Here is a 21,549-nt window from a genome sequence, read left to right as displayed (position 1 = left end):
AGTTATGAAGAGCTATCTGACTTTAAACAACAGACTACGCCCCAAAGAAATGTTACCTTGTCTTATTATAATTTATTGTAATATAACCAATGTCACTACAGCAGTTTACAATTGCACCATATGCCAAAAAAAGCAATTTTGCTATTTTTACACTCTGTCTCTAAAGCTAGATAGCATGCATGCCCTCTTGGATGTCCAGGCTCCACTGCCTTTTGATTATGCAAATACTATGCCGTATAAATAAATTAGTATAATTGCGTCATGAAATATGCTTTCAATCGTCCTTGCAGATGAAAAGATGTAAATAATATATTTTCTTTCCCCACTGCATTATTTATCTTAGCACTAATTACAAAATAGTGGAGCATACACTCCCAATATGGTATATGCTAAATGTTTCGACAACATATGCTCAAGGTACTATTGTGATTTTCAACCCCCACTGTACTATAGTGTTGTATCAATTCTGACATTTTAAACAGATCAGACTTGAGCATAATATACCCAAATAGAATTGTCGATTTTTCCAATCTTAATTTGATCTGATTACGAATAAAATGAAAAAAATAAGATTATTGAACCGAGCCATTTCAAATAGATTGGACGTCTACTACTGACAAACCCCTTATTTAAATTCACCACAGAAGGATGAAAAGAGGCACATGATTGGACGTCTACGACCGTCAATGGCAGTCAATGAGTTGAAGGTGTAGTACTGGGCACTCACAAGGAACACTGACGGAGGAATAATCAATTCTGCAGTGGCACTATGTACTAGGGACATGTTCCCTATGAAGCATAGGATATAGAGGCTCGGTTATATTTGGCAGGCAGCGCAGCATTTAAAAAATAGATGACGGTGTCGGCCATTTAAATTATACGGGTGCTCGGACTGTGGGCCCGGTAGCTGTGCTTATAGAATAGTGAGCGGGAGTTGCTATTGCCGCATTAGCATCTGGCCCTTTTATGTAAATTTGATGAGAAGAGTCATGCATATATGCCCGGGTGGGGGGTATACTCGCCTTAATATCCTTATTAGAGAGCTGTGAATTAAATATTTATAACGGGGGCTCGGGGTTAGGAAAGGGGCCCATCTTGTGTTGTCGTGCAGAGGAAAGAAGGACGGTAGCGACAGGGACGCTGAGGAGGAGCTACGCGCCACCTCAAGGTGCCACCATCTTAAGGCGCAAAGGAGGGTAGTCCTAAAATGTCCGCTGGCATACACACGTGCTCGCATACGCATTCGAGAGTAGGCTACACGTTTCCTATTGATGACGAAGGGGAGGTCTGATGAAACCTCGCATATTCAATTACAGCGTTCGTCCGCTTTGCATGCAGAGAATTTCATTTGCATGGATTAATGTCGCCGATTACTGTCACCTGCAAGATGGCAGTGTTTCGTTTGTGCTCAGTTCATTAGCCGCGGCCAGCAAAGCTAAATGTAGGGGAAGCTTTTACAATTTATTCGGCTTCTCTAAGAGACGAAATGAATTTTAAAAAGATCTTTTGTGATAATGATTCATCATGCACGAATGATTTGATTGTAAGCTACCTAAAATTAACATCTAGTTTATCAAACATGACATGATCAAGGAAGAGAAAACACCTGGTGATAGTAATAGGCAGATGTGTTAATTATCATAAAAATGCTTGCTCAAGAGCATAAACAGATTAAAATACAGTAAAGCAGGATTTATATCAACCGAGCCGATGCGCACACATACACACACGTTGAGGTCTGTACACTTAGAGTTATATATATATATATATATATATATATATATATATATATATATATATATATATATATATATATATATATATATATATATATATATATATATATATATATACAAATTATTGGAAACATTTAAAAAAATTGCAAAGTAGAAAATGTTAAAATTAGGTATAAATGTGGTCTATTTAACCAAAATATGATGTCTACTGTGTATGATGTATATGAAAGCTTAAATCAAAAATCATATATTATTTTTTATTATTATTAATCATTATATATTTCTATTTATTTAAATTAAGAAATTCTAATCAAAACAAAAATAATAGTATTAAAATCTATAAAAATCGTGTTATGACCACAAATAAAGTTGTTTTCATAGTATCATTTAACTCATTGCTTTGAATGGTTGCTGGAAGATTCTACTAGTCACATTGGATTGGATGCCAAGTGTCTTCAATGGCGGTCAATTATATACTGTAAATGAATGCCCTATAAAGGATTAGGTGCAAGTCACTGTATATCCGTGTGTGCATGTTGTCATGTTTTGCATGCACAATATCAATGTAAGACCTCCCCTCTGCCATGATGATGGGCAGTACAGGCGTGCTGCCAACAAAGAGACAATAATTAAACGGCTGCTTGTTTGAGCCGAGCGCACGCTAATGGATTGTTACTGGGAAGGAAATGAGACAGGCGGCACGGGAGGGGGAGCAGAATGTCAAAGCAGACCTGGACTTGACCTGAAGAATAATGAATCACTGAAAGCCACATACTATTTACTAATAATAGTCACAACAGGTGTTTGGTTCTTCTTCATTTCTTATTCTGTGTTTGCGAGATGTAAACATGAACTCTAATTTTATATCCTATGTATCTTCACGTTGATGTTTGCTTAGAATCATAGGTCGACACAGGACAGTGAGGTTTTAAAACAGTGTGCGAGGTGCATAAAATGCAGGGAAGGACTGCAATGGGATGAAACGGGCCACACAAGCCACAAAGTGAATGAAGAGAGAAAATGGAAGGAAGATAGGGCAGGAGTACGCCCTAAAACCCTGCCTTAGGGCTATACACATGCACATACTGAGCGGTCGGCCCACAAGTAGAACATTACACTGGGGAATGAGGAGAATATTTTCAGATAAAGATATCTGTCAGGATCTGTGTCATGTATTGAGTTCTTTGCTCATCACAGTTTGGAATTTCACTTCTTTTGTTATGAGGGTTGTATTTGACAAAATAAGATATGAATAAAATGTGACACAACTAGTAAATAAAAGGTGTGTGGTGTGTTTATTATTTTAGAGGAAGATGTATGAACAAATATATTTTTGCATAATTTATTAATTCACTGGTTGCTATGACAGTTTCGGCACATGCGCAGTTGGTTGGGGGCAAGATGCCACAATCAGGCAGGCAGTGAAGACATAAGTAATTTCCGATGTAAAAACACTTGAGATTTAAAGGAAAGCTTCAAATACATATTGACGACAAAATAAAAGTCATTCAGACCCCTAGAATTATTTATATCCTATGACCTATTTCTGCATATTAAAATGCAGACATATTGAGACATAGACATATTTTATATAATGTGTTCTTACTACGATGAAAGCCACCAAATTGTTATAAAAAAAGCTACAATGACAATAATGTAAATGTATTTGCATTTGACAGAGAAAAGTTGGCAGCCACGTAAGATTATAAAATGTAGTTATTCTAAAGTACTTTGAACAACATTTCTCATGTGGAAAAGTGCCATATTATCCAGGTATGCTGATCTGACAGCGTCTTTTTCGAGCAGTTATTCAATTAAGTTGGTTGTTTTGTTTTTTGCGGTTCTTTTTGGTGGGAATCTTCCCCAAATTTTGCAACAAGCCACCACTAACCACACAACAAAGTGAACCACTTGCATCGCAACTACATGTAAAGTATGGAGTTTTTTCCACAGGCTACCAAGATAAAACATGAGAATTCTGAAGAATGATGTAAAAAATGATCTATTTTGGCAACTATAAACATTTAAAATTTAAAAAATTATCACCATGATTGACAGTAACGGAGTACCCCAAATTGAATCCCTGAAAAAGAACCGTATCAATAAACATGGACATATGCAAATGTGAACTTTTGAAATCCATTCATATAATCTACTATTACCTTGGCTAAATTTTGCTTTGACATTGTAAATGTTTTCTCCTGTTAAAATATTTTTTTTCTGTCATTTCTTCAGTGATGAAGACCTGGAGCTGTGCAGAAGAGAACATGGATGTGATGTTTGGGATTTCTTTTGTTTTCAATGGAGCAGTTAGAGGTAAGCTAAATCTATCCAAATTTAAGAGGGTTTGTGAATGTGATTATATTAATTAAAACCACATTCATACTTAGGATCAAATGCTTTAGTTCCAAAAGAAGGTGCAACAACACTAACATGAAAAAATAAATCAATAAAATAGATGTGTGCATGAATGTGTGTTTATGTTTTATGTAAAGCAATATTCAGTGTTTACTCTATATATGCCATCTTCCAAATTTTCTCCCCAAACTGCATTTCATTAAGTTTATTCCGACCTTTCCTGTAAATTAGAGAAAAGCAGATCCACTAGTAAAAGTATTCAAAATACCAATCTTAAACTCTTCAAAATGATAATAGGATAAAACAAACGGACACATTTTTCTTTTTTTTCAATTGTGTCACCGTCTCTGCCGATGAGTGTTATTTGTGCTTGACCATGTGTGTAAGATATAGTCAGAGATGTTAGTTGTGGTCCAGAGGAGACAGTATCCGACATAAAAACAGTTGCTCGGCTGTGATTGTGGGAACATCCCGTGACCACTTCTAAGCTCGCCATAGTTTCTATTTATTGGTGTGGTGAAAACAAATAAAATATCGGTCCATTTTCTTAGCATTAATTTAACAACACAAAACCCACACGCTCAAATCTGCAGTTTCAAAAGCATTCCCTCCAGCTGTGGAAAGCCAACACTAATTGGTCTCATTTATGTCCTGTGGAGGACATACTTGGTTTTCAATTATGCCTGTCCATCATTATTACACATTTATTTTTATTTAACTCAGAAGTGGAAAATCACATAAATGTCACGACAAATATTGCTTTGGTTCTAACAATGGGCGACTTTATTTGTTAAAGTGACTTTAGGCACTTTTTGTGTAACAATACAAGCAATTCTGAATTAAATGCACTCAGGTAAAATACACAAGTTTTGCATTCATAGTTCACATACAATAGGAAAAGTTGCACACACAGATGAATCTTCACAATCAAGGTTACGAAATAAAAAAACCAATAGGACATGTTTGGCAGCTGAGTAAACATACATAAACACGCACGTAAACACAACAATTTCACTCGAACTATAACTTCCTGATAAAGCTGCATTAAGCACCCTAAGAAAAACTCAAGAATCAGCGTGTTAGAGCTTCTGGAACTCAGCGCTGAACCAGTACTACTATGGTGCAGGAGAAAATGCACAGAAAAGGAATTTTTTTGGCCAGACTCCGCCGTTGGCCACCACACCACTAATAGCTAATGAAAGGGCATCTTTATCATGGCAATTTCAAAGAAGAATACAGTATGCTACAAGAGGATGTCTGATTTTTTTTTAGATTTTGCATTTTGTAAAAAAAAAATCTGCCACGTGATTGGCTGGCCACCAATTCAGGGGTGTCGCCTGCCTGGTACCCATGGTTAGCTGGGATCGACTCCAACACCCTCCGCAACCCTTGTGAAGATAAGTGGTTGAGAAAATGAATCAATGTAAATCAATACCCATTAAATAACATTATTTTTGTTTTTTGATTCAGTCTTTCACTAAGATTCATTCAGAAAAAAAATAGTATTGGGTGACTTAAATGTGAGTAAATCAAAAATAAGAAATACCAATGCCCTAAATAATTCATTTTTTAAATTACACCTATTTTTCAATATATCACTTATGTGCATATAAATAGCTGAACACCACCATCTCCTGCCAAGTAAGGACCATCAAAACCAAGCTTTGACATTTTTATTTAGCATTTGTATGGACAAAACAAACAACACCAGAGAACAAGAACTGTCACCATATGGTGGGCGATTACTATAGTCAAAAAGAGGGGGAAATAGTATGAACATTTAGTTATGAAAGCAAGCAGACAAATTTTGGGGGGTGAAATGCTTTATTTGCCATTCATAGTTCCCCTATTTCTTTGCAAGGTAAGTCCACATTTCATGCTTGGATGAAGTCCTTTAGCCATGCTGCATGCTGCAAATGCTCATGCCTCTTAGCGATAACACAATGTCAATTACATACAGTGAAACCTGTAGTAAAGCATCCATATCCAAATTCTTCCTTATACACTATATTGTTTTTTTTTAAGCCAACAACTGTAGGTTTAGTGAAAATGTTCAATTAAGGCAGACCCAACAGCGTCGAACAAACACAATCCTCAAATCCAGGCAGATTTTAGCAGACTGCATAACATCGCGAGGTGGGTTTCTTGTGCATCACCACACAAGCAGAACAAAGGATATGCACATTGTGAAATCATGCAAATGAATGCAAATCACCAACAGCAAGAAGTAGCAATGGGGGAGGAGTTTGCACATGCAGAGAGGGATGCTGGTGACTTTGTACACAAGGTGTAGGACAAACCTATGTCGAGAGAACAGCCAGGTCTCATTCTTTCTAACGATGCATTAATAAACAATTCACAATGGGATTTTTTTTTTTACCATGAATTGTAAGATGACGAAAAAGCTAATAGAATACTACTAGGATGATGCAATATGTTGACAACACAAAGCTGACGCAAATAATCGCCTTCATTTCTGCAAGCCTGCAGTCAAATAAAAATGCACCCATATACATTTTTACTGGAATATTCTCTCTTTATTAAAAATATATAAACAGCAGGAATACTGATTTTCATCAAGGCAGAATGTACAGTCTATTTATGTTTCTAAATGTCGGTTTATATTAGTGATGAATAATACACCCTCATTTTTATTGAGTCATAATACAACACTGTTGCTCTGTGTGAAGTGAATTTTATTATGAATATTTTATTTTTCCACAAAATTCTACAATTAGGCAATTCCTATCAGAAAGAATAATAAAATGATTGCTTTCTTATTTAATCACAATATCTGAATCTCCACACACTCTATCACAATTGTGAGTAAAAGGAGGGTGCGGTCACAGAGAAAACACTGGCAATTGTGTGTTATGATGTTAACATTTCCGCATGTCTAATGTGACAGAAGCAGGCTCCTCAGCGCTCCTGCTGCGTGTTCTTCTTTGTATATGAGGTGTAAACTCCAGCACTGCGTAATGATGCATTAATTGCAGCCGGCACCATTCGTCAGTGTTTGGGCTCCTTGCCGAGGCTACTGAAAGGCCCAGAGTGTGATCGTTAATCTTAACAGATTATGCACAACCACGTCGTGTTGTATTTTCACATCTACTGGCATTATAATTTGTATGTGGACCTTGATATGTAGGAGAGAAGGAGCAGCAATTATTGGTGCTCCAATATGCTAAGGTAATATGTATATTTAAAGCATCTTCATTTTCACCGATTACTGAAATAATGTATATAGATCAAAGTATTCTACACAAAAATGATGTTATTATTGTTATTACTACTATTACTATTTGCTTACACTCAATCTTAGACATATCTCAATTCATTCTAATAATTTAAAACAATTTGAAAATATTTCATGTCAGGCCAAAAAACACACACAAACACATCCCCAAAATTACATGATAAAATGAAAGGTAAAATTCCAATTAGAGACTGCTCCGCATTTTTCCCTGAAACAGTTTATTTCACACGATTCCTTTTGCCTTCACTTTTCCAATTAAAAAATACTCAGCTCATTTAAGATGTCTTTGCTTCTATTTATAGTTCCGAAACTTCCCAAATTGTTAAAACTGAGATTTTAGAATTTTTAATAAATAGTTCTTGGGAACATATAAACATAATATTTCATATTAATCAAGTTTCTTCACACGAGTTTCCACAAAAGCTGCATGCCTCACCAGCCTAATTAACTGCATCCAATTCATTTAAACTGGCAAAATTGGCTGTGGTGTTTTATCTTTCAGTGCCATTGACGGCACTAGACATCCAATCCTTTTTCAGTGGGAGGGGGCACGTGAACATTTGTTCACGTCTAGAACCGTCAATGGCAGCAATTGAGTTGAAAGTAAACTGCAAAATCCTCCTCGCACGGGGGCTCTCCATCTTTCGTTTGCTTTTCCAACCCGCCTCTTAATAGAAAAGCACCAAGAGGAAGGGGAGGGGAAGTGGATATGAAAATGGAACGCATGCAGGAATCATAAAAGATGGAAACAAAGGGGGACAGACAGCATACACTATGAAGGACAGGCAAAAGATGAAGCTCATTTTCCATGGGCACCCAGTGACGTCTGCATTGCAGATTGCTGCAATCCCTATTCAAACCACCCCCCAAACTGGGTTTAACGGGGGGTGGGGATAGATGAACAAGGGATGGGTTTATGCTGTCTGCTTTGGTACACTTTGTTTTTTTTTTGTTTTTTTTTGCCTCTCCACCCCCACTGAAATATATTTTCTGTCTGCATCAAATGTCAAGTTAATTTCCTGGGTGCTATGAGCGATGTGTCATCCTTCGGTATGTTTAGCAGGGTGCCACTGCGTGTGTGTACGGGGGGACAGGGGCATGGCAATGAGAGAGATGAGGGTTGCTGAGGGTAGCTTCTGTACAGTATCTATAAATTGGCTCCCTGTGAAGGGCTGGAAAAGTGTGTAGAACGTGCACATGCATTGATATATTCATGTGTGTGTGTGTAGGAATATGATCCAATTATTAATAGATGCTTTTGTCAGTGTCCCTGTTCCCATCTGCCTATCCCTATTGTGCATTCATACGTTCAGCTCCTCTAAAGGTTCATCTGAATCCAATCCTAAAGCACATACAAAAATGAATGCTTAGTAATTCAATACCCTGCCAAAAAAAAGTGTCCTGAGTATTTGGCAACAATGCAGAGGAGGGAGATTCGCTGATGCGTTCTCATTAACTCTGATGCACGTTTGGGTTGGCGGCAAAATCTCAAGGTTATTATTACCGGCACACATATGCGTATATGGTGTGCATTTAACCTCTTTTCTTGAAAATTGGTGTCTTAGGGGAAGGTCTACCTTGCCAGATTTGGGATTGGGGCATTTCAGATCACTGGACTGTCAGAGCTGTATAGGATGATGCCTAAATTTGATCAACATTGTCAAATATATATCAATACACTGTTATATAAAAATATCAAAAAATGTCATACATATATATATAAATATAAGCACTAAACATATATATTTACATGTAGAATGTCCATCTCTGTGTTTGCTCCCTTGTCAATGGTTCACCTACTACTTAAAAGATTAAATGGCATTTTTTGGTAATTAAAAAACAAAAAAACAAAAGCACACATACACCATTATTAAGGCATTGTGTCCACATACACGAACATCACATTAATATGAATAGTGTGTGTGTATTTGACCACCTGGATGGAAGTCTCAAAACCCCGCTTGAAAGAATAAATTGGCTGGTATATTCTAGGCAGGTATATGCATCGAGCTCATATAATGATAATGTTTTGCAGCAGGAATGTTTACATTAATAAATTGCGGACATGTAGGGTTCAAGTTTGTTGGTATGCACATTCTTCGATTGTGCTTTTAATGTCTCTGGGCTGATGAAATGTTTAGGGATTGAGTTAGCTGGTTGCAATTCACTGTGTGGAGTTTCATTTTCTCCCTGGGCTTGCGTGGGTTTTCTTCTTGGTATGTGCACATGCAAAATGTTCACTCACAGTCTGTAATTTAGAGGGTTGAACTGGTTTAACATTCACCATATCCAGTATGCTGTCTTTTAAAATGAATGTAAATTTACATACTTACTGAGAAGGCTGGTTGAACCCCCTAAACTGCCCCCAGGCATAAGTGTGAGCATGAATGTTTGTCCATCTCCCTGTGCCCTGCGGTTGGCTGGCTACCAATTCAGGGTGTCCCCTGCCTGGCGCCCATAGTTTGCTTGGATAAGCTCCAGCACCCCCTGTGACCCTTGCGATGATAAGCAGTAAACAAAATGAATGTATGAATAATAAGAAAATAACAATTAATATAATTAAATGAATTAAAATTAGAAATCTAATCTGGTTTTGGCATCCAATAACACACTAAAGGTTTTGATTTTAAAATTCCTATTTTTGGAATTGAGTATCTGCCTATGAGTTTACTAGACGTCCAATCTATTTTGATTGGGAGGGCTTGCAGCGAGTATTCGCTGGTGGACAGCAGGTAATAAGTTATATTGGTTAATAAACCCAAAATAATGTAAATATCAGCCAAAGATAACCCGATTAAAAATTATATCCAGTTTCAAAAGATGATTTTAGTTACTAATTGAAATATATTCAGATATACCAGGCCTTGTATGACAAAGTCATTGCCCCTTTATTAAAATATAAATTAGCTCCTACTAATCTCATTTTTTTCCACTCAATATTTCATTTCAATAACCACACCCCAGCCTCATTATTGTGTGTGTGTGTGTGTGTGTGAGTGTGTGTGTGTGTGTGTGTGTGTGTGTGTGTGTGTTACTAGTATGTAGTTCGTATCAGTCAAAGACGTGTTTCATGTTTTATGGTTACCTTATTTGAGGGAAGAAGGGAGTATAAAGTTTCTTTTTACTATATTTTTTCTAAGCTTTAGTTTTCTTTAACAAACTTCATCTGTTCTTGTTTTAAAAGATGCACTCTTGGTACCTATCTTAATGTATGATTTTAAAGAACAAGGTTATAACAAACTCCAATCTCTGTGCTCTCATAAACTCCCAATTGTTACAATTTATCTTCAATCTGAATGCAGTACCATATAAAAGTATCTCATTGATTCCTTTTTGCACATATTTGTATATGTATTTAAAAGCCAACTGTGTTGTAATGTGTAAAAAACCTTATGGCAGAGGAGAGGAAGCTGCATTTGTCATTCGTATTTATGCTGATGTATGCTTCTGCCTCGCACACGTCACATCCCATAACCCAGAAAAATTACAGCCGTCCCACCTAATTGCGCATATTCATGATGCTGCTTTGCATAGAGCTGCAAGCATATTTCCACGAGAAGCCATAGCAGCTGAGGAAGGCAGCTGAGTGAAAGAGCTGTCAATCCACTGATTCACTATGTCTCCGCCACAAGCATCCGTTTGATAACACTCCCTCCATGCCTCCATCTTTTTTTTATTTCTTTTATATGATCTGAGGCTATCACGCAAGAGAATTTCCTCTTATTTCTCACAGTCAGTCACACTGCCCCGGCCTGCAGGTTGTTTAAACCTAGCGGGGGAATTTAAACAAAGAAATTAGCTCCGTCTTGGATCAGCAATGTCATAATTTTCTGTAGAGACACACATTAACTCAATTGACACTATTTTAACAGCACAATAACCATCCCGTAACTCCTGAAATTTGTGATAGACAATATGAATTCATGATAAATATGTGATTAATAATATGTCAAACACTTTAAAGGGACAGGTGGTCAGTGGAAATTTTTATTCAATTGAAAAAAATAATGTTATTTTTCATGTGTTATAATTGAGAAAAATCTAAATAATAGCCATGTGAATGATTGTCCTTTGTCACCTTGTGCCCTGTGATTGGCTAGCCACCATTTCAGGGTGCCCCCTGCCTGATGCGCGTGGTTAGCTTGGATAGGCTCCAGCACCCCCTGCAACCTTTATCAGGATTAGCAATAGGGACAAGGAATTAATGAATAAATAAAAGCCAGGAAGTGACCGCCTTTTGTGTGGGCAAATATTTGATTTTAGCCAATCAAATCCGAGTTTCCCAGATTGCCGACTACCCATCGTGATGTCGTTAATAGCCATTATCCAAAGCACCTGTGTTTGAGTCTGTGTGTGGTTCTAACTGATGTCACAAAATGGTTGTTGCCATTTTTGTCTTTAAACAATATTTTCAGCTATCGTCAAAGGTCTAATTAATGTGTGACTTTCATAATTAAATACTTTGAGCAAGCATCATTTACACAAGGATTTTTATACGAGGTATTTTTCTTCATTTATAGAGCACTCATCTAATTCATTGTCATATATTGAGGCAGCTCATCTTCCAGTGCTCATTTTCAATGGCAGCCAAATTATTCACTTAAAAAAAGAAAACCTCTAAATGGTTTGAATATCCAGCTCCACAAACTGCAGCCTTATTAAAAAAAAAATCCAAATTATTATTTTTTAATTAAATTGAGTTCAGAATTGAAAAGAAAAAAAACTGTAAAAATAGAAGGGACATATCCCCATCAATAGCAGCCAATTGGCTTTTTGTTTGAATAATTTCTTTCAAACTTGGAAAATATTCAAACATACTAAATAAAATCATAATGAATTGGACTAAAGTTGCTGTTATGGCAAACAATGAGTAAATTAGAAATAATAATCTAATGTTCTTTATTCATTTTTTTTATGAATCAAATGAATTGTAAGCATGACCTAGTATCCAAAGATCTGAACACCACTAAATGGGTCATGTATAGACCACACTTAATTGGTGAGGTTTTTTTTTTATAGTTACTATAAATATTCACTTGCCCTTTTGGGGTTTAGGCCGAGTCACTCAAATGTTTTAAAAGGATCAAGTTTATTCTTGTGAAATTGGCAGGTTCGACTCATTGCTCTTCAGAACACTCTACATAAACTTATTTTTGGCCTGCTATTCTATCTAAAATGTCTTATTTAACTTGTCAAAAATTCAGCTGACATATTAGAAACAGTAGTCGCACCTCAATGAGAGTCTAAATCAAACTCAAGCATTTTCTTTGTATGGTTGGAAATGAAATGTCCCAAAGTGTACAAACATGGCTGGTCACTATGCACAGATTGCTTGTTGAAGCAATAAACCTCAATGACTTTAAGTAAATATATAGATATGCAAAAAAAATAAAGGAGCACTTTTGATCTCAAACAACAGAAGTAAAATTACTTCAAATGATTGATGAAGAGTATTCCTTGTGTTACATTGTAGCACTCTTGGGGAAAAAAAACAATCAGACTTGGCCTTGCAGTAATGAAGGAGTGCTTTCGGGTTGTGTTGATGCTTGGGTAAATAGCGATTGTTTCAGTGCCGGCTCTCCAAACACGGCCAACAATGCTGCCATTGTCCCGCCAGCTCTCATTAGGAGGAGCATCACAGAAGAACTGAAGGGAGTTGGGTGAAAATGGGGCAAGAAGGGACGTCAAAGTGCGCAAGTGCGTATGTAGCTGGCAGAGGGAGGAGGGTGTAATAGGAGGCGTTGGAAAAGGAAAAAAATGGAGGAAAGGGGAAAGATGCGTTCTTCTGCTCATTCCCGTTTGTTTCTTCTTTTATCATCTTTTTTCCATCCACATCCGCCCTTCGGTCCTTTGTTCGTCACTGCGTCTGCATTCGGGATGGTGAGGGATGCTTTGCCCGTCGTGCCATCACCTTCTCCTACAAAGAGGGAGAATGTCAGTAAGAAAAAGAGGCCAGGGTGGGGGTGAGAGGCAGAAGGGGGTGCAACAACAAGACAAAAGGAAAAGATTTCCCTGCTTCCTGGCTTAATGAACACGGGCAAAGAATGCTCACAATAGAATACATTAACCTCACATTAGTAGAAGCAATCAATTAGCAAAAAGAAGACTATTTCAACTTGGGGATTTTTTTTCTTTTTGGGGTTTGTTGCTTCGGGTCCATTCAGAGTAGAATTGAGTGACCCACACAAGTGCCATCTTCCCACACTAAATGCCAGGCCCCAAAACAATTGCTCACTGATAAATTCCTCGGAAATCGGACCCAAGATCCATGTAGAATATTTAAGAATGGCTACGCAATAATCTGGTGAAACAGTATTTGTTAATTTTGATCGATACTGTCAACTACGTATCCATTGTGAGTTTTTTTGTTCTATTACAATTGCATCATATAGAGCAGGGGTCACCAAACTACGGCCCGCGGGCCGGATACGGCCCGCCGGCACATTTGGACCGGCCCTCTGAACAATACCAGAGACGCTATCGGAATTTTTTTCCTATTTGGCCTTGAAGACTGGGACATTTTAATCTTGTGTTTGGTTCATTGCACCCCTGCTGAGCCCACAAATCATCCCAGTGAAGCGGGGCTTCGCATTGCTTCTTTGGTGACACGCACGGGGAGAGTGTTTCCCTTTGATGCATGCGGGCACGTCCACCGTTGCATGCACGAGCAGTGTTACCGAGACATCTGGACGATCGCAGGTGAAAGCGGAGCCCTGGGACCATCGCGGACTATTCAAGCATATTAAAACTGCAACCTGTTTGAGAACGGAATAATAGCGAAAAAGTTAGGTGAGAGAAAAATTGATTCAGAATGCAGGATATTTAACCTGGAGTGGACAAACGATTATTTTTTTGTTCAATGCAAAGAAAAGGCTGTTTGTCTCATTTGTCAAGAGACGGTGGCGGTATTCAAAGAATACAATCTTTGCCGACACTATGAATCCCGTCACAAAGACAAGTACGATAGATTGCAAGGCCAAATACGAGCAGACAAACTCTCAAAGCGAAAAAGTGGACTACTATCTCAGCAGAACCAGGCATCCGTTCAGGCCAGCTTTTGGGTTGCTAAATTGATAGCAAGCAGCGGTAAGCCTTTCACTGACGGAGAGTTTGTTAAGAAATGTATGGATACTGTCGTGGAGGAGGTGTGTCCCGAGAAAAAAGATGCATTTAATGCCGTAAGTCAGTCGGTGAGTACAATGACCAGACGCGTTGAAGAAATCGGGAGTAATGTATATGCCCAGCTGCAGCAGAAGACGAAATAATTTGACTTTTTTTCATTAGCACTGGATGAAAGCACGGACGTGCAAGACACAGCGCAACTGCTCATTTTTATTCGTGGAGTTAGCGCAAACTTTGAGATTTGCGAGGATCTGGCAGCCCTCCAAAGTCTCAAAGGGACTACAACGGGAGAGGATATTTTTGACAAAGTGTGCCAAACCATGGAGAAGTTGGACCTGGACTGGTCAAAGCTAGCTAGTATCACGACTGACGGGGCTCCTAGCATGGTGGCCGAAACTCGCGGTCTAATAATGGGACGCATGAACCGGGAGTTGGAAAAAAGGGGTCTCACCGCCCCGCTACGAGTCCACTGCCAAATTCACCACCAAGCACTGTGCTGCAAAATGTTGACGTGGGATTCTGTAATGACGGTTGTGGTGTCGTGCATAAACTTCAGAGCAAAGGGAGAAGATTGTGCATGGCACAACAGAAAGTTAATGTTCCATGGCTTTTTCTGTTACAAACTGACACCGGCCCCCCATCAGAGAAGGGAAAAGTTATGTGGCCCTCACAAGAAAAAGTTTGGGGACCCCTGATATAGAGTGTTGTTTTTTAAAAGATCGCATTATCCAAGTACACTTATTGAGAGAGGCCAAATATTTTCTTTTTGGATGAGATTGACGGCAATAAACATCCAATTCTACTTGAATTGGAAGGGTTAGAAATGAATGAATGCCAGCCCTGTTAGTCCTCCATTTTGGTTTTATTTATAGAAAATTTAAATGAATTAACTATGATTGGCTGGCCATCAATTCGGGTTGTCCCCCGCCTGTTGCCGATAGTTAGCTGAGTGAGGCTAAATTAATGAATAAATGAATGCTGTTCATTGACTTTTTTACTTTAAAAACGTGAAGGATTAAAAATGGAAAAGAAAAAAGAAAACATTGACTTTTAAGGGGCTCAAAATTAAAATTTGGACAATTTCGGGGTCAACAATACCTTGAAAGAAATCCTTGGCTAACTAAAATAGTTGTTGATTCATTTGCTAATTAATGAGTTATCAATTAATTGTGGGTCATATTTATTTATTTTATTTCAGAGTATTTAAATGAATGCCCCAAAAAGAGTTAATCCACAACTCTCAAGTTCTAACAGATTCTACCTACCTAATAAGACAACCAATGGGTACCTATTCTGACTGGTCTAAAGGTCCTTTGACAACTTAAGTTGAACAAATGCTGACAATTGCGAACCAAAATTTTCCACAAGTCCCATCAGCCTTTCACATGGCATTTAGATGAAATGTCTTTATCCGTTTACGTCCGTGTTATCTCAATTTGTATGTGTCATCTGGGAAAATAGCTCCAGATAATAGCAGCAATCTATAGTGTGTAAAAGGCAAAGACTTATGCCCTCACAAATGCTGGCACAAATCGATGTTGCTGTTATTTAAAGTAAAGCTTTGTAGGGGAAGGGAAAATATGCATACAATATAGGCTCTAAGGGAGCTTCATTGTGCATTTCAGTCACATCATAATTACATGACTTGCCTGCACACTTTGAATGATATTTGGAATTCATTCTTTCTCCACAAATAGTACTAAATATTACCAGTTTGTGACTTTGTCTATGTATGTGCATTTGTGTATCAACAACTAACCATGCTACTTCGAGCTACATAAGCACAAACACATGTAAGTAATGTTGCACAAGTGCAAGCCTCCTGGTTTGTTGGACAACATGGAATGAAGAGCCACTTCAGCATAATGCAAGATGAATGGAAGACACATCCCTATGTACATTCAAAGGAGCTGTAAAATCTATTTGATGTCGAGTGCATTGTCGGATGTATTTTGTTGCTCTTCAAAGTGCCTCAGATGGGTGGTGGGTAGTGTTTTGACCTTTCAAAAGAAAACGATAAACCTATTTTTCATACATTCGAAGTGTTTGTATTCTACTGCTGTGGATTGCATGCGTTTAGATGTTTTAAGTCTTGCAGAGGCAAGTGACAGAAGAATAGTAATGTTTTCTTTGAAGGGGGAATTTTTCATTTTAGCCTCTTGTGATGCACTGATGGCAATTGGCGCTTTACAGAAAACAGAAGGTTAAAGGTTATGGAGATAAACAGTACTTGTATTCAGCCACACCAAAGTCAGGCGAATGAAACACTACGCCGTCAGTGTTCTATGTTGTTGACCATGCATTGCAACTTTATGCTTCGGCATCCCTTCCAGTTGTCCTCCAGGTTATCAAGCTTCCTACACAGCTGCTATTGTAGACTACAGCTGGTTTGCTACTGGCGTTTATGCGGGAACAAGTGACATGGCCTTTACCAGTCAATGGGTCTCTCTTCAGTATGTCAGGCCCCCTGGAGTCACTTTTTAAACCACCATGCTCTGTTTCGTGGAGTAAATGACTACATGTGCAGTTCCTTGCTGTACTCAACCCGATCAGCCTAATGACCTACAATTTAAACTTACGGATTCTATACAAAATAAACCTATAAATAGTATCAATAATAATCATCTAGATTTCCTTAGAGTAAACTCACGTATATAGACACACGCAATATACTTGCCAGCCCTTAGATAGAAGAACAGTGAAGGTTCAAGGTCATTTCAAGTATTCAGTCACCCCGGGCTCTCCATTGTCAAGGCACCACATCCTTTGCTCTCAAATGTGCCCACAGGCTGCAGCAGGAGCAGCGCATTGTAGGTAGGCGGGTGTTGAATGCACTGCATCCCACTATCACGCTGGTCTGCAACAGTATATTGTCTGTCAGGTGAGACTAATGTAAACAAATAGCTGCAGGTGTTGACCTACAGAAGAATCACTATCATTTAGTAGCTGTACAAATATTGTCAGATTGCTATTTTCCTTTATAATTGCAACTGATTGCTTCTCTACTGTGCTGTTAACCTTTTTTCTGCACTATTGTTGGTATTGAATAAAGGGGTTATTTTGCTTTCTACTTAGTCGAGAGTTACACTGCATAGAAATCGTAGAGAGCGATTTTTGTAAAGGTGAGGCTGAGCAGGAAGGAGGGAGACGGGCTAAAAGGGAGTAGCAGCAGTGGGTGTGATTAGCTCCTTTGTTGGAGGTCTGTTGAGCTTCATTGGCTGCAGAGAATAGCTTCCTAATGAAGCCAGCCAAGCTTGGACCAAACTTTGTCCTGAAGACAAACTAAGTTATGGTGGTCCAGCGGCGCGCCGGGGGCCAGACAACTGATATTCAACGCCTGGACATATGGTGCCCTCCATCAGGGCCTCTCCCAGCCACTTTCTCATGCGCCGTCTATTTGTGAGTCTTTGCGAAGTCGCTCCATCTTTTTCAGTTACTACTAAAGCACAAAGGCAGAAAACCAGAAAGGAAACAGAGGGTGGTGACAGAAAGTAAAGGTTGTTGATGCTCACTGGACGCGACATAAGAACGACGCCTGCAGGCTTTGTCCATCCAGATGACCCCGATACACAATTATTTCTGACACGTCCTCCAAAAGGTGATGTAACGGAGTAAATGACACTAGATAGATAAAATCACCACGAGGCCATTCCATTGGAAACAAAATATTAAGTCAAGTGGGACCAAGCCTGATTGCAGTTTGAGGCTAATTGTTTGGGTCAGGGTGGGAGCGTGGGGGACGGGCAGCTTCCACGTTTCACCAGCAAAGCGCTCGGTAACTGAGCTGGCAAGGGGGAGAATGGGCCCACTCCAGGGCCACACAGCGGGCTTGAGCAACACTTATTTCTACTGGTCAAACTGTCAGCCAGAACAACTTCATTGTGCCCAAAATTGGAGTTGAAAGCAGGGCAGAGACTTGGGAGGAGAGGGGGTTGTCGAGGGGGTAGGAGTGAGGCAAGGATGTGGAGACACAAGACCCAAGAGGAAGCGGTCTGTGCGAAACTGGGGAACTGGAAAAGGGGGCGTACTGAAGTAGTTGCAAGATCTATTCAATGCAAAGAAGAAAATACAGGCTTTCCCAAACAAACCAAAGTGAGTGCAGCTCCAACCCAACACGGATGTTCTTCACAGATTGATAATGAAACACTATTTTGCCATAATATTCTTGTACAGTATTCAAGGGTTAGATTCTAACCGTTAGATTCTAACGGTTAGAAAAAAAACAACAATAACTTTCATAAACTCATGTCTTGTTATATATACAGTTGTGGTCAAAACTTTACATACACTTGCGAAGAACATAATGTCATGGATCCCTTGAGTTTCCAGTTATTTCTACAACTCTGATTTTTCTCTGATAGAGTGATTGGAACAGATACTTCTTTGTCACAAAAAACAGTCATGAAGTTTGGTTTTCTTATGACCTTATTATGGGTGAACAGAAAAAAAGTATATATATATATATATATATATATATATATATATATATATATATATATATATATATATATATATATATATATATATATATATATATATATATATATGTCCAGCACCCCCCACGACCCTAGTGAGGATAAAGCGGTTCAGAAACTGAGATGAGATTGAATATATATATATATATAGAAGACAAACAACCATTCACGCTCACACTCATACCTAGGGGTCATTTAGTGTCCAATCAGCCTACTATGCATGTCTTTGGAATATGGGAGGAAACCGGAGTACCCAGAGAAAACCCACGCAGGCCTGGGGAGAACATGCAAACTCCACACAGGTGGACCGACCTGGATTTGAAACCAGGTCCCCCAGTGTGAGGCCGACGTGCTAACCACTCACCTGCCGTGCCGCCCTATATTCATTCATTCAATTCAATTTTCTGAACCACTTATCCTCATAAGAGTATCGAGAGGTGCTGGAGCCTATCCTGGCTGACTTCAGGCACCAGGCAAGGCACACCCTGAATCAGTGGCCAGCTAATCCCAGGGCACAAGGAGACGAACAACCATCCGCACTCATACCTACTCAGCCTACCCTGCATGTTTTGGGGATGTGGGAGGAAACCGGAGTACCCGGAGAAAGCCTACAAAAGCCCGGGGAGAACATCCAAACACCGCACAGTGAGGACTGACCTGGGATCGAACCCTCGACCCCATAACTATGAGGCGGCGTGCTAACCACTCGTCCACCGGGATGCCAAGATTAGGTATTTCAAGATGTAAAAGTCAAATGGTACACAAAAGAGTACTTTTAAAAGTGAAATACACCATTATAGTTATAAATCTAAAGTAATATTTCTCTGTTTTATCAGCACAAACCTCTTGGGATGTACTGACACTAAAACCAATACAGATAAGCCTTAAACCACGTCCCTTCACTATTGTCTCCTTTCTCCCCTTCTAATTTAAATTTCCACTCCTGACAACTGTATGAAAACAAATTGAAGAAGTTAACTTTGTTAAGCCGAGTTTAGGGAAATAATGAAAGTCTGCGTCTCAGCGTGCAAGTGTGGGTGAAAATGTGTGACTGTGTGTGTGTTTGTGCTGTCTTTGTGCCGTCTTTTCCTGCCGGGTGCTAGCATGTGAATGTGAGTGAAATGCAGCAGCTGAGAGCGTGCACATGCACACACACGCACGTTTGATCCAGTGAAAGCCCTGCAGCTCCCAGAGACCTAACAAAAGGCCTCCTCTATCCATTGTATGAGCTGTGTGTTTCCCAGGAGAACCCACCCAGAGTCAGAGAAGAGCCCGAGATCACTTTCCCCTACCATAGCTTTTTTTTCTCTCTACATGGCCAACACAAAACTCTCGACAGAAGTGGCCTCAGTTTTTTTCACGTACAAGGCACGAAGTTTGGGAGAGAGGAAAAGTATGCATGAGTGTCTTGGCAGATGAACAGACGCATTGACAGACCAGAAGCAAGTATTTAAAGTTAGAATGTTAGCGATTGCAGTTTTCCAACAGAAAGACAGATTAAATGTGGTCCAGCAGGTTTTTGGTAGATTAGGTGGTTGAGTGACATTTCATTCACAAATATGACTACTGCGCACACCAACCAAGAAAAAAAGTGGGGGGATTGGCGTGAAATTACAGTAACAGAAAAAAGGTTCACTGAGAATGGAATGAGTAAATAGTGGGCTGCATTATGTAAAGTATTTTTTTATGTGGGGAAAAAAAGAGATTATAGCTCCAGCTGTCTGCCAATGTGGTCATTTAATCAGAGCAGTAACTTAATAAGTATGAGTCTTTGTAAGCTGTTTTTTGTAAATGTTTGGAGTGCTTTCATTCATAGTTTGTAACTCGTTCATTCATTTTACTTACTGCTTATCCACACGAGCATCGCGGGGGTACTGGAGACTATCCCGACCAACTGTGGGCAGTAGCTGAGAGACACTCTAAATTGGTTGCCAGTCAATCATAGGGCACACTTCGATAAACAGCCATTCACACTCACACTCATACCTCCAGACCCATGCAGGCTTGGGAGAACATGCAAACTCCACACAGGATGGTCGAAACTCAGAACATTGAAGGCAATGTGCTATCCACTCTACCATTGTGCCACCCTAATTTGTAACTTTCACCATTAATATTATCTCTTTCAATGACATTGACGATGATCAAGATCCAATCTTTTGGCTCTTTTCATCTTTGTACTGCGCATAAAAATAGCTTGGTATCCAGTCCATTTTAACTGAGGTATAGCATTGAATGAACGATTGCCAGCCCTTGGAGGTCAAATGGATTAGCTTTCTAACACCCTCAAAAGCAGGAAATGAGTTAAATAAGTGCCATATAAAAAGTTAAGAATGCCTTCACTATGGGGCAGAATAAAGAAAAATACTGCTCTCATGTCATTTTATATGGCCTTTGGAACTATGTTAACCAGAATCACAGGAGTCAATAAATTTGAACCGTTGACATTTCATCTCTCATGGCATTTTCACACAAATGTGAGAGCTGCAAGTTGAAGTAAAATAATAGCTAAAATTGAGATTGTTGATGCATGAAAGGTTTCTGTGAAGTTGCTCAATCTGTAGAATTAAGCAGCTGAAAACAAACATGGTATGCTGATACC

At 39.0% G+C, this 21,549-nt stretch overlaps 1 long non-coding RNA gene across 1 annotated transcript in view; it reads left to right on the top strand.

Annotated features, from left to right (window-relative positions):
- The window catches only part of LOC144074896 (uncharacterized), a 41,455-nt gene that overhangs the window by 9,643 nt on the left and 10,263 nt on the right, over positions 1–21,549 (top strand). Inside the window, exon 2 of the long non-coding RNA XR_013300408.1 lies at positions 3,972–4,052. This is a non-coding gene — a long non-coding RNA (uncharacterized LOC144074896). The remainder of the gene's footprint in view (positions 1–3,971; positions 4,053–21,549) is intronic.

Source organism: Stigmatopora argus, chromosome 5, assembly GCF_051989625.1.
Source record: "Stigmatopora argus isolate UIUO_Sarg chromosome 5, RoL_Sarg_1.0, whole genome shotgun sequence".
Lineage (NCBI taxonomy): Eukaryota > Metazoa > Chordata > Actinopteri > Syngnathiformes > Syngnathidae > Stigmatopora > Stigmatopora argus.
This window is presented reverse-complemented; position numbering and strand designations above follow the sequence as displayed.